Source organism: Rhinatrema bivittatum, chromosome 15 (genome assembly GCF_901001135.1).
Source record: "Rhinatrema bivittatum chromosome 15, aRhiBiv1.1, whole genome shotgun sequence".
NCBI lineage: Eukaryota > Metazoa > Chordata > Amphibia > Gymnophiona > Rhinatrematidae > Rhinatrema > Rhinatrema bivittatum.
The window spans coordinates 29,205,630-29,219,195 of NC_042629.1; the positions used below are offsets into that span (position 1 = coordinate 29,205,630).

The following is a 13,566-nucleotide window of genomic DNA, read 5'->3' on the forward strand; positions in this document are numbered from 1 at the left end:
AAGGAAATAAATTAGAAAACAATCAGAATTTAAGTAAAAGCAAATTGAGCAAGACATGCTTTCCAATGTTTACAAAAGGTAACCATATCATGAATCCCCTTCAAATGCAAGGAACAGCATTCCAAATATATGGAACAAAACATGAAAAACATTTTCCATCTAGTTCTAATCAGCCTAATCCCATTTGGGATCGTATGTAAAGGAAAGCTGAGAAGAGTACAGCTCTCACTTAGGAACATAGAGCTGAACAGACAAACTCAAAAAATTCAGAGCAAGGCCATGCAAAATTCTAAAAATCAGGAACAGAATTTTAAAATCTATTCTGAGCCATAGGGAACCAATGTAAAACTTTCAACACAGGCACATTCATATACTATTTGAAGAGAGAAACAATGCATGAGGTATCCAAACTTGCAGATGACATATGATTGTTTTGAGTTGTTAAAACTGCAGCAGATTTTGAGGAACTGGACAAGGACCTTGTGAGACTAGGAAACTGGGCATCTAAATGGCAAAAGAAATATTATGTGGACAAGTGCAAATTAATGCTCATAGGGAAATGCAATCCCAAATACAGGTGCATTATGCTGGGTTGTGTGTTAGAAGTCACCACCCAGGAAAAAGGACCTAGGAGTGCTTCTGGACAATACTTTGAAATCTTCAGCTCAGGGTGAGGGCAGCAGTCAAAAAGGCAAAACGGAATGTTAAGAATAGAGAACAAAACGGAGGATATCACTGTCCTTGTGTAGATCCATGGTGTGACTGCATCATGAGCCCCGTGTGCACCTCTGTTCGCCCCATCTCAAAACAGATGTAGCAGACATAGAAAAGATATAGAGAAGGGCAACAAAAATGAGAAAGGAGATGGAAGGTCTCCCTTATAGGGAAAGGCTAAACAGATTAGGACTCTCTAGCGTGGAGGTTGAGATTTATAAAATCATGAGTTGGGTGGAACAGGGTACATAGCAAATGGTTATTTACCCTTTCAAACAACACTAGGACTAGGGGACACCCCATGAAACTAACAATCAGCAGATTTAACACACACTGTAGGAAGTCTTTTTTTTTCCACTCAGCACACAAACAAGCTATGATAACTGTTGCCAGAGGACATGGTCAAGCCAACTAAATATAGTGGAGTTAAAAAAAAAAAAAAGCTTGGACAAGTTCCTGAAGGAAAAGTTCATACAGAGTTATTAGCCGGGTAAGATTTGGGAAAGCCAGCACTTATCCCTGGGAGTAAGATACAAGAAATAGATCTACTATTTGGGATCTGATGGGTATTTGTGACCCACGCTGGCCGCTGTCAGAGACAGAACGCTGGGCTGGACCTTGGTCTGACCCAGCCTGGCACTCTTAGATCCTTGTGTAAGGTGATTCTGCTCTATGGGTTCCACATCAGAGACTAAACTTTCCCCCTTTCAGTTATTCTGTAAACCAGCATGATGTACCCACGAATGTCGGTATAAAAAAAAGCGAATAAATAAATAAAATAATCACGCTGCTGTTTTTTGAACCTAGTGAAGTTTATTCAGCTGGTTCTTAGGTAATCCCTATTAAAGGGAATTACATTAGTCCAGATGCATTGCAATCAAGGTACAATTATTTTATTTATTTTATGTATTTGTTTTTATATACCGACATTCAACATACCGTATGTCATCACATCGGTTTACAGATAAATTGAAGAATTGTAATAAATAGTGGAAAAGGAGATAGTAAAACAAGGGGCGGGAGAATTAATTAAAAAGTTAAGGGAAACAAAGAAAATATGAGGAGCAAATAAATTAAATTGAGTGGTGATTCTTCTTATTATGTTGTGAATGCTTTCTTAAAGAGCCATGTTTTTAGTTTCTTTTTAAGAGTTTGTGATGATGGCTCAAGTCTTAGATCAGTTGGGAGGGTGCTCCATAAAAGTGGTCCGGCTATTGAGAAAGCGCGTTCTCTGGTTGAGGCGGGTTAATTTTGGAGAGAGAGTTGTAAGAAGACCAGTGTTAGTGGAGCGCAGATTTCTCTGTGGGATTTGGAAATGAAGTACTATAGCCATCCATTTCGTTTTGTTGTTATATAAAGCTTTATGGATAAGGGATAAAGTTTTGTATTTATTTATTTGGAACTTTTATATACTGACATTAGTATACAACATCATGCCGGTTTACATTAGCAACTGATGGGTGGAAAGTACAAAGAAAAACTGGGGTCATAATGATACAGGTAGAGGCAGCAAGAGCGTTGGAAAAAATTGGTCAACTCTGTAACTTAAACAAGCGATACCAATGGGGCTTGGTATTTAACCTATGTACAAGGGGAGTGCAGTATTAAGGGAATTAGTGTTAACATATGCACTGGGGAGATAGGATTAAGGTGAGAACATGGAGATGGGTAACAGAGATAATATGGCAAGGGAGAGCAGGTATAAACAGCATGGGTTCATAAAAGGAGTAGACTCTGGGTGGGTATAGGTTGCGATAGGTGCTGATCGTAGAGACTAGTCAGGGAAGGCTTGCCTAAACAGCCAAGTTTTCAGTTTCTTTCTAAATTTGAAGGAGCACGGTTCAAGTCGGATCACTGTCGGGAGGGAATTCCAGTGTTTAGGGCCAGCGATAGAGAAGGCACGTTCTCTTGTGCTGGTGAGATGGGCCTTTTTGATTGAGGGTATTTGGAGGGTGCCTTTATTGATGGCCCTGGTGGGTCGGTCCGAGTGTGTAAGGAGAAGAGGTTAAGAACATAAGAACATGCCATACTGGGTCAGACCAAGGGTCCATCAAGCCCAGCATCCTGTTTCCAACAGTGGCCAATCCAGGCCATAAGAACCTGGCAAGTGCCCAAAAACTAGGTCTATACCATGTTACCGTTGCTAGTAACAGTTCATCAAGCCAGTTGGAATTATGGCAGTATATGGATTTGTGGATTATAGATAAGGTTTAAAGGGAATGCAGGATGGGATAAGGGAGCTAATGAAGGTCTTTGAGTATGGGGGTGATATGGGCGGTTTTTCTGGTGTTAGTGATAACCTTGGCTACTGAATTCTGGAGCATTTGTAAGGGTTTTATAGTGGATTGAGGTAGGCCAAGTAAAAGTGAGTTTCAATAATCAAACTTGGAGGAGAGGGTGGTCTAAATGACTGTCCGGAAGTCGTGATAGTGGAGGAGAGGTCTAAGCTTTTTTGGGACATTAAGCTTGTAGAAGCCCTCTTTAAGAATAGAACTGATGTATTTTTTTAGGTTTAGCTGCTGGTCCAGGAGAACCCAGAGGCTTCTAACATATAACTGGGAGGATAAGGCATTAAAGGCAGGGTCATTAGAGATCAGGGCTTTAGAGGTATGGTGTTGTGTTATGAGGAGTTCGGTTTTGGTTGTGTTTAGTGCTAGGTGAAGGTTTGTGAGGAACTTGTTTATGGAGGCGAGGCACTTTTCCCAGTGTTTCAGTGCATCAGATAAGGATTCGTGAATAGGGATGATGATTTGAACGTCATCTGCATAGAGGTAGAATTTAAGGCCAAGGCTCGTTAAGAAATGACAGAGGTGGGTGAGGTATATATTGAACAAGGTGGAGGAAAGGGAAGAGCCTTGTGGGACGCCTTGGGATAAGGAGTAGAATTCTTTAAGAGATTGGCAGCCAATGTAGTTCTTTGAGAACTGGAGTAATGTGATCTGATCTTCTGCTGTTGTTGAGTGATCTTGCTGCTGCATTTTGTAGAAGTTGAAGCAGTTTAACAGTGAAAGCTGGTAAGCCAAGGAGTATTACGTTGCAATAATCTAATTTGGAAAACAAGAGGGCTTGTAATGCTGTACGATAATCTTGAGGGTGTAGGAGAGGTTTGGTCCTCTTTAGTACTTGAAGCTTGTAGAATCCTTCTTTTATTATGTTCTTGATATGCTTCTTAAAGCTTAGTTCAGGGTCTAAAGTGATTCCCAGGTCTTTTACGTTGAGTATAATTTTTTTGTTAGTTATGTAATTGTTGAGATAGAAGTCAGGTATGGGTGAGGATTTGTTGCATATATAGAGAATTTCTGTTTTACTAAGGTTGAGAGGGCCATTTGCACTAAAATGCTGGATTGCAATGAGGTAAGTGTTCCAAAGGTTTAGCTCATCTTTTCCCAAAAGTGGCTATAAACTATGAATTTTTCAAAATGAAGGAAACAAGCCTTAACCACTTAACTATGTGTTTCCATATATCACAGAAGGGACAGAGACAGGATGGAGGCGGTCCAGAGAAGGGCAACCAAAAAGATGGAGGGTCTTCATCGAATGACTTATGAGGAGAGATTGAAGAACCTAAATATGTATACCCTGGAGGAAAGGAGGAGCAGGGGTGATATGATACAGACGTTCAGATACTTGAAAGGTTTTAATGATCCAAAGTCAACGGCAAACATTTTCCGTTGGAAAAAAATCAGCAGAACCAGGGGTCATGACTTAAAACTCCAGGGAGGAAGACTCAGAACCAATGTCAGGAAGTTTTTCTTCACGGAGAGGGTGGTGGATGCTTGGAACACCCTTCCGGAGGAAGTGGTGAGGACCAAATCTGTGAAGGATTTCAAAACGGCGTGGGATAAACGCTGTGGATCCATAAAGTCTTGAGGATGTGAATGAAACGAAGAGAAGAGGCATGGGGCTGGCTTGCGGGAATGACGGCTACTACTCTTATTCAATAAATATACACAAGGTTAATGCGACTCCAACATTGCTCTATGCTTCAACAGCAAGAGGAAATGTGGGAAAAAAAGATATGCATTCACAAATAAGCATGGGAGAAGTTTGCTTGTTGTGGCGGTTACTACCCCAAACCAAATTAACCTGATGCTTCACTTTCATTGTATATCCAAGCAACTCGCTGCTCTAATGGCAGGAGGAATGAAGAAAAGAGGATTTATATTCAAACAACCAACAAGGACTAAATCGCACAGGCTGGAAAAACAAATAAGCGTGGGAGTAACTTGCTTATTGTGGTGGTTACTACCCTGAACCAATCAAGCCTGATACTTCACTTTGAATACATATAAAGCGCAGCTCACTGCTTCAACGGCAGGAGGGAATGAAGAAAAGAGGATTTATATTCAGACAACAAACAACAAGGACTAAATTGCACAGGCTGGGTAAACAAATAGGCATGGGAGTAGCTTGCTTATTGCGGCGGTTACTACCCCTAACCATTTAGGCTTGATACTTCACATTGATGCAGCTCCAGCACTGCTCTCTATATCAATCGCAGGGGTGGAAGGAAATTAGAACCAAAAAGTTACCAATAAGGGCCCTGACCTCAGCGGTCAGAGTAACAGATAAGTATGAGAAAAATAAGTATGAAAGCTTGCTGGGCAGACTGGATGGGCCATTTGGTCTTCTTCTGCCATCATTTCTATGTTTCTATATAATAAAAAGAATCACTTTGGGAATAGTACGACTCGTTAACAAAACAGTTGATAGAAAATTAATTATAAGGTGAGTTTTATCAAATGTGCTTTAGTGCCAATCATGATACTATCATACAGCTTCTCTCTTACTGCTATTTTTTTTTAAGCTTATAGAAACTTGCAATTAAAATTAGTAACATGAACAAATATTAACATAGGCAACCTTTTCATATAAAAAGACTGCAGAGAATAGCGGCCAAACATTTTATAAAGATGCAAATAAAAGGCTGAAATGTGTTTCACGCTCCTCTTATTTGTCCAGAAAGTCCATGCTATCTCCACACAAAAAAACCTCTCATTGTATCACAGTTGCCTTGGAATTGTTCGACACTATCCTTGGCACTATTTAATATATAATTTTAACCATTGTGCATTCTTTTCAGGTCTTCGGGGGGTAGTGCATTACATTTATGCAGATGACATACAATTTTATATTCCCTGCATAAAATGGCTTCCTTCCTGTATTGTATTTTCAACATTACATGAATGGTTAAGAGCTAATCACTTAGCCTTAAATCTGGCAAAGACTTTGCTACTACGGATAGGAAAAAGGTCACTTTCTTATGCTGGAGTATCGCTAAATATTAGCACTGAAGTACATAATCTCGGGTAATAATTGACTCTAAATTAACCTTTGTCCCTCACAAAGAAGTAGTGAGTAAGACATAATGCCTTTGAAGCCATTATATGGTCAAAATCCTTGTGCATGGGTTAAAACTAAGAAATGTCGTCCCACATCGAACATTAAAATCAAAATATGCAGTCTCTGCAGGATTAAAAATTACAAGCCACAAAGGCAAGAGCTACTATCTTGGTTCTTGTATCTTTGAAGCATTGTAAATAGATACCTGCACCATAACTAAATTGGTCCAGTCTTACTGTATTCCTGAACTATTCCTGCAGCCGCAGCAGGCCCTGATATGCTACACGGACACAGCCAGCATGGATTTACCCAGGGCAAGCCTTGCCTCACAAACCTGCTACATTTCTTTTGAAGGGGTTCATAAACATGCGGATAAAGGTAAGCCAGCAGATGTGGTGCATTTGGATTTTCAGAAGGCGTTTGACAAAGTCCCTCATGAGAGGCTTCTAAGAAAAATTAAAAGGTAATTGGATAGGAGGCAATGTATTACTGTGGCTTGCAAACTGGCTAAAAGATAGGAAATAGGATTAAATGGTCAGTTTTCTCAGTGGCGTGCCTCAGTGTTCTGTACTTGGAACCGGTGCTTTCCATATTTTTATAAATGATCTAGAAAGGGGAACTGATATGGGTGCTAAGGGCCCTGTTACAGTTCTAACTTGAGATGGAGAGTGGTGAAGAAGCAGCAAAACACTTTTCGGCCTGCACTCAAGGAATCATTCTTGTTCTAAGTATTTTGTTTTTTTTAACATAAGTAGCTTTATAATTACTGATAAGTACTCTATAGCATTTAAGCTTCCATTGTCTGCTTTGCCTTTGCTCGACAGATGCCGCAGAAGGAAAGATACTACACAAAAATGCTATGCATGCTAGAAAGTTATTAGGCCACAGCATTACAGAGTTATGTTTAGAAAACACAGAGGTCGTGTTGGCACTTCAGTTTAGTTGCAGACTCCCAGATTGCATTTGCATACAAAGAGAGAGTGAATTTACATACAGCCATTTGGTTTGCTTATAATAAATGGTCAGTGATAGAAATATTTTGACAACTGGAAATGTTCAAAGTGTAAACCCTGTATAAAGTCTTATTATCAGTAAAATCATCAGAGAGCTTTCTACTGGTGGCACTGTCACCCTCTCTCCATTAAGCATGCTTTATTATATTAAATGTAGCATTTAATAAAAAAGGATTTTTTTTCTCCACAGCTGTTGGCTCTAAGTGTTTATTTGATCTACACAACAGCTGGCGACCTGGAGCATGGGTGAGTGGAGCTGCCCTGCTTAAAGAATAAACGGAATACACAAAACAGAAAATAACAGCATGATAAACCAACACAAACCTCAACGTCTCACAAGATCTACCAACAAACTACTACTGGAAATACCAACACTGCCTCCGGCTAAACTCACTGGCACAAGAAACAGAGCCTTCTCTATCGCAGGACCTCACATCTGGAACTCCCTACCACAACACTTAAGCACAATAAATGACAGCAAATCCTTCAAAAAAGAAGTGAAAACCTGGTTATTCACAAAAACGTTCAGAGACGGCGTAGGCTAACCCCCTAACACCTCTTTCAACTTCACCTAGACAAGATAAACTCACCACGAACCCATGACGCCACCATCCTTCCCTTCTTCCTCCTCCCCCCCTGCTCCCCGCCCACCCCTTTCCCCTTTCCCCATTCCCTCCTCACCCCCCTCCCCTGGCAACCCTCCTCACCACCACCCCTCTAACACATAATCTTGTACATAATTTCATATGTTTTTCCCAGTTCCAACTTGCGTTGGCTAAGTTTCCAATTTGAGCTGGCTATGCTGGCAAAGTTTCTAACCTGCTCTAGACAACCTCGCTCAAATGTTGCTCAAACGTTTAAGTTCAGTCACTGAATATCTGCCATTTATTTCGAGGTCACAAAAACCTCTGTTTCGTTCCTCTGTATTTCCCTTATTCCGTTCCATGTAACCTACCTTTGTTCTTTTGACCGTTCTATGTAACCAATAGTTCCATTGTAAACCGGGTGTTCCTTTTTGACCGTTCTATGTATCTAATTGTTCTTTTTGACCGTTCTATGTAACTAATTTGTTCTATTGTAAACCGGGGTGAAGGCTCATCGCTAAACCTCGGTATATAAAAAACCTCAAATAAAATAAATAAAAAAATAAAGGAGTGAGGACATGATTTTTTTTCCTTGCCTCAGATATTGTCCCTCCATAGATGGCTGGCTTTTTCGCTTCCCCTCTAGGTAAGGAAAAGCAATTGGATTTGGGCTTTTGTCTTGCTAACCAAAACTAGGAGAAAACTTAACCTATAAATCTTAGTGAAGTTAATAGCTAGTTAGGGAAGATTCCTCAGGACCAGAAGATAGGCATGGCATGGTTTTCTTACTGTGCTGTGACCACGGTCGAAAGGTGAAAGTTAAGTTAGGTCAGTTAAGGGTTAAATTACAGAGCTAGCAAGTTAAGAGCACAGCCTTCAACTTTAGGATAAGGCATAATGTGAGGTTTCACAGAGGCGAGGCATCCAGTATGTACGGTTGTGTGTGCTTTGTTTGATTGGAAGAATTACACTGCTCGTTAGTGTGAAAGTGCTTTAAATGGTGACTTTTTCTAAGTAATGGGTGATGCTGCTTATCAGTGTGTGATTGAATATGTTGTCTTTTTATAGTTTTAAGGTTTTTCATTTGTTTTAATAATGTTTACGGTTGCTTTCATGTTTGTCTTGTCTCTGTGTGTTGTCAAGCACTTGCAAGAAAATCCTCAATGCTTAACTGGAATCATAAGAGAAAAATATTCTAATATGCCTGAAATATTCTGTTAATACCATTCCCTTTCTCAGATGTTTTGGCTAATTTGGTTTTGCTTCTTTTCCTCATTATCGTACCAAGTTGCTTAGTTTTGTCTGTGCAGAAATGCAGCTCTGACATGGAAAAGGGCATTGATTGCTGTCTTTTTTACTCTGTAGATTTTTAATTATGAAATGTGCAAATCCATTCCATGTTTCTAATGTTTTCTAGTAGCCTGCTAGCACCAGAAGTTAAAAAAAAAAAAAAAGTTTATACTAGAAGCAAATGTTCAAAAATACTGTCATTTCTTTTCCTGTATTTAGAAATTCATCCTTGTTACGACTAACTAGTGCTAATTTTCTTCAGAAGGAGAAGGGGGGGTACTATCTGCTAGTACTGTAAAAGTGTTCAAATCTATTTTACTAGCCATTAAGCCCGGAACAACGGGCTACATTAAAATTATTTTTTTTTCGGTCCATTTCCTTCCCCCTCATTCTCCCTCCCACCTCCCCCTCATTCTCCCTTTCCCCTCCCCCTCCCCCCTCATTCTCCCTTCCACTTCCCCCTCCCACCTCTATTCTCCCTCCCACTCCTTCTCACCTCACTCTCTCCTCCCTCCCCCTTCCCTCAGTCACTCCCCTCTCTCAATCCCCTCCCCTCCCAACTCATTCACAACCCCTTCAGATGGCGCGCGCGCCGCAGCCGCTACGGGTCCTCGCCGCCACTGCTACAGGTCCTCACAGCGCCATTTTTGTCAACAGGCAAACTCTGGCTGACGTGCTCGCCCGCACATGCGTGGTAGAGCTGCTCTCTACTGCGCATTTGCGGGCCGGTCAGAGCCCGCAAATGCCCGCGGTAGATGTTTTCTAGTAGCTCAATTTCTTATTCAATGTTTTCTAGTAGCTCAATTTCTTATTCATGGCTTAATTTGTGAGATCTGAAATGCTTTTCTTCTTTCAAAGTAAATGTGTACATAAAAACCTCTAAATATTTGAGATATGTCACTGATTAGTATGCTTTTTATTTTCCTGCTTTCAGTTAACATTTAATGTACTCATGAACTTTGAAACACTGCCTTTATGAATTTAATAAGAATAATCCTATTTCATTGAGAGGCTTTTTTTTTTCCTCATTTGAAAAATGTTTATAGTTCATATGACTCAAGATGGAATGTATTCTTCTCCTGGCTGCTGAAGAAAAAAAAAAGGCATGTTCCGTGTTATCAGTTTCATTACTCGCTTACATTATATGTCGTCAAATTTATGATTCAGCTTAAACAGTTTAACATTAATATTTTAATCTTTCTTTAAGGTAAAGAAGAATTTAAAGGCTAACAATGAGCTGGTTAAATGATTTACATTCTTTTACAAGCTCTTTTGAAAGATACTGATAGAAACTTCTTGTTTTATAGCCTTAGTTTCTATATAGCATACTAAAGATAGAGCTAATTAATTGGGAAGTTTTGTTATTATGGGGAAAATTTAAAGGTAAATATGCTTACATCGGATTCATTTTTGTGGGAATTGCAGTAACCGGTAACAGAGTCCGTGGCATTTGGCTCAGATTCTTTTTAACCCTGCACTAGGTCTCTTATTTTTATAATTGTGTGTTTTTTGTAGGGAAAAGAAAAGATCCACTCCTTGTTTTATAGTCTGGATATTTATTTTTCCTACATTAAGCTTAATTACAATTACTGTTTTGAGATATGTAAACTGAATACATTTACCAGTACTTGAATATTTTGAAGCATTCAGCCATCTCAGGGGCACAAGCACATTGGTGTACAAGTTCATTCTGAGATCTAATTTTCCTTCAGTTTGGTTCCCTTATGTGAGCTTAATTTAAGAGAGTTGTTGTCTCTTCTCTCATATTAAATGTGCAGTGCTATATAGAAACACTCCTCTATTTAGGTAAATGAATAGTGAAACTTATTTGAAGCATGTGATGCAGATAACTGAATAATCCAAATATATTCATCTACTTGTAGCAGTCTAAGTTAAAATTTTGTTACACTGTTTATTTTACTATTTTCTCTATTTAGATTTATAAAGGAAAAGGCTAAAAGAAAGCTTAGCAATGCCTGGCATCTCACAGAGTGCTGCATCCATATTTGAGGAACAGTTTTCACATGAAAATAACATTTATAAAAGCTTTGAGTATAAATATTTGTTTAGCTTGCCCTAATCTGAATACAGAAAATAACCATTGTTTAATTTTATTTATTTAGATTTATATTCCGCTTTTCGCACTTTTTTCAGCACTTCAAAGTGGATTACATTCAGGTACTGTAGGTATTTCCCTATCCCCAGAGGGCTTACAATCTAACGGGCCAATACAGTAAAGTCCGCGGGAGAGCGGGCGAACGCCCGTTCTCCCGGCGCGCGCGATTCACTATTCAAATTAGCCTCGGCGGTAAAAACAGGCAAAAGAAGGCACTAGGGACACTAGCGCGTCCCTAGCGCCTTCTTTTGTCCCGGAGCGGCGGCTGTCAGCGGGTTTGACAGCTGATGCTCAATTTTGCTGGCGTCTGTTCTCAAGCCCGCTGACAGCCACGGGCTCGGAAACCGGACGCCGGCAAAATTGAGCGTACGGTTGTCGACCCGACAGCTGTGGGCCGACTTCAAATTTTTTTTACTTTTGGAAACTTTTGGGATCTCCGATTTAATATTGCCATGATATTAAGTCAGAGGGTGCACAGAAAAGCAGTTTTTACTGCTTTTCTGTGCACTTTCCCGGTGCCCAAAGAAATTAGCTCCTACCTTTGGGTAGGCGCTAATTTCTGAAAGCAAAATGTGCGGCTTGGCTGCACATTTTGTTTTCGGAATCGCGCGGGAATACCTAATAGGGCCATCAACATGCATTTGTATGTTGCGGGCGCTATTAGGTTCGGGGGGGTTGGACGTGCGTTTTCAGCCCCTTACTGAATAAGGGGTAACGCTAGCGCGTCGAAAACGTGCGTCCAATAGAGGGTTAACAGTGCACTCCGTCGGAGCGCACTGTACTGTATCGGCCCGTAAGTTTGCACCTTAGGAAATCAGTATTAAACAAATAAATGAAGGAACTGTGGAAAAGTTTATTGGTTTAAAATATTTTCTGGATAAGACTAGTGAGGGTGGATGTTCTCAAAGAGCAGATCTCGATTTTTTTTTTGGATTGGGGGACCATAACATTGGATTGGTGAAAGCACTGGATGTGACTTTTATATTTTAGCAACAAGATACAGCATTCATAGATACTAATCATGACCCCAGTGTTCAATCACATTAACTCCTCCCATAAGGAGCAGAACAGTAGTCTTGTGCAGGGGGATTGTCTGTGAGTTGCCCTAGCAAGCAAAGGCCCAAAATGTATATTATTTCAACTGAATAAGGGTAGGAAGCAATGCACTGGCATTTCTTATTGACGCTATGATTATGTGCTGGCCGTAATGATGTGCGCTTCTTTTCCAACACTGCCTGTCAGATTAATTTCAAGCACTATCCAGTACATCAAGTATTACTTTTGCCCTAGCTCGTTTCTTTATCTCATTTTCTGCTTTCGTTACAGTGCCTAGATGTGCAGTACTGCTGGGTCAAGGACAAATTAAAATGCTGATGTCACTAAGAAAACGCCGTCCTTAGGACAAAAACCCCTCCCTTATGCTGGCAGCAAATGCTCTTTTATAGCACAGAATGATATATAATCTGCAAAAGGCTGCTGCCGTAATGGGAAAAAAAAATAATGGAGATTGCAAATAATACTGTTATTGTGCTAGTTTACACTGACATCATGAGGTTTAATTGCGCAATTGCAAACAAATGTATATCTGTGTGTTATAACCAAAGGTTATTAAGTAATTTAGTAAACCAGTTGACACCACTGCCATTGTTACAGTAGTGGGACTTTGATATTATTAATGACTTAAGACCTAAGATTCATAATATTTATATGTTTTATATGTTTTTGTTGTTTTGTGAGTCTGTATGCCTTTTATGACCGTTCACTTGTATATCGTTTAGTTTATATGTTAAGTGATCCATAAATTTTAATAAAGATAAAAAGAGTGATTGAAAAAATAACTACTGTAATGAAGTGCAGATCACACAAACTATGTGGATATTTTAAAAGCTAATCTTAATTGAATTGACTTTAGAAATTGAACTGTTCTGAAACAGCAACTGAAACCAAATTACTCTGGCCAGAGATTTAATAAGAACTTTACTTTATTATATGAAACTACAAACCTAAAGATTTTTCATTTTGGGGTATTTTATACCAACTCCAGAACTAAATATGAATCATTTTTTATTTAATGACTAAATGATCTCATATTATAAAAATTAGCTGAAGTTATTTTTAAGCATTACAGTGGGTTGGTACTGCACTTGCTAACATATAGAACGCAGCCCAATGAGGACCTGTTCGCGTACTGCTTCAGCCATGCAGATCGGCAACTCCCACACCAGCATCGTGCAAGTCAACACCAGGAGTACAAGTAGATGACATCACAGACCAGACAGATACACAGACTTGGCATGGAAGCAGACGACGGCGAGCAGGAGTGAAGCTAAGATGATGAATAAGAATACCAGAGGCAAGGAGTGTGGGCATTCCAACCCCCCTTCCTTTGCCTGTTGCCCTATATAATACTTCAGTTCTAGCAGAACATCTCACTCTTTGAATAAGATCAACTTCTCTACTGCCAGCACCTAGTGTTGATATTACTTGTGCAACCCCCTGACTGTAC

The 13,566-nt window shown here is 39.7% G+C and overlaps 1 protein-coding gene and 1 long non-coding RNA gene across 3 annotated transcripts in view; one reads left to right on the plus strand and one right to left on the minus strand.

The window, feature by feature from the left end:
• Nucleotides 1-13,566, minus strand: part of GPR89B (G protein-coupled receptor 89B) — a 78,636-nt gene that overhangs the window by 1,898 nt on the left and 63,172 nt on the right. The gene's annotated exons all lie outside the window — the stretch shown is intronic.
• LOC115076613 lies at nt 10,273-12,568 on the plus strand. Its single transcript, XR_003852808.1, has 2 exons — nt 10,273-11,122; nt 12,387-12,568. It is a non-coding gene; the product is annotated as an uncharacterized LOC115076613 (long non-coding RNA).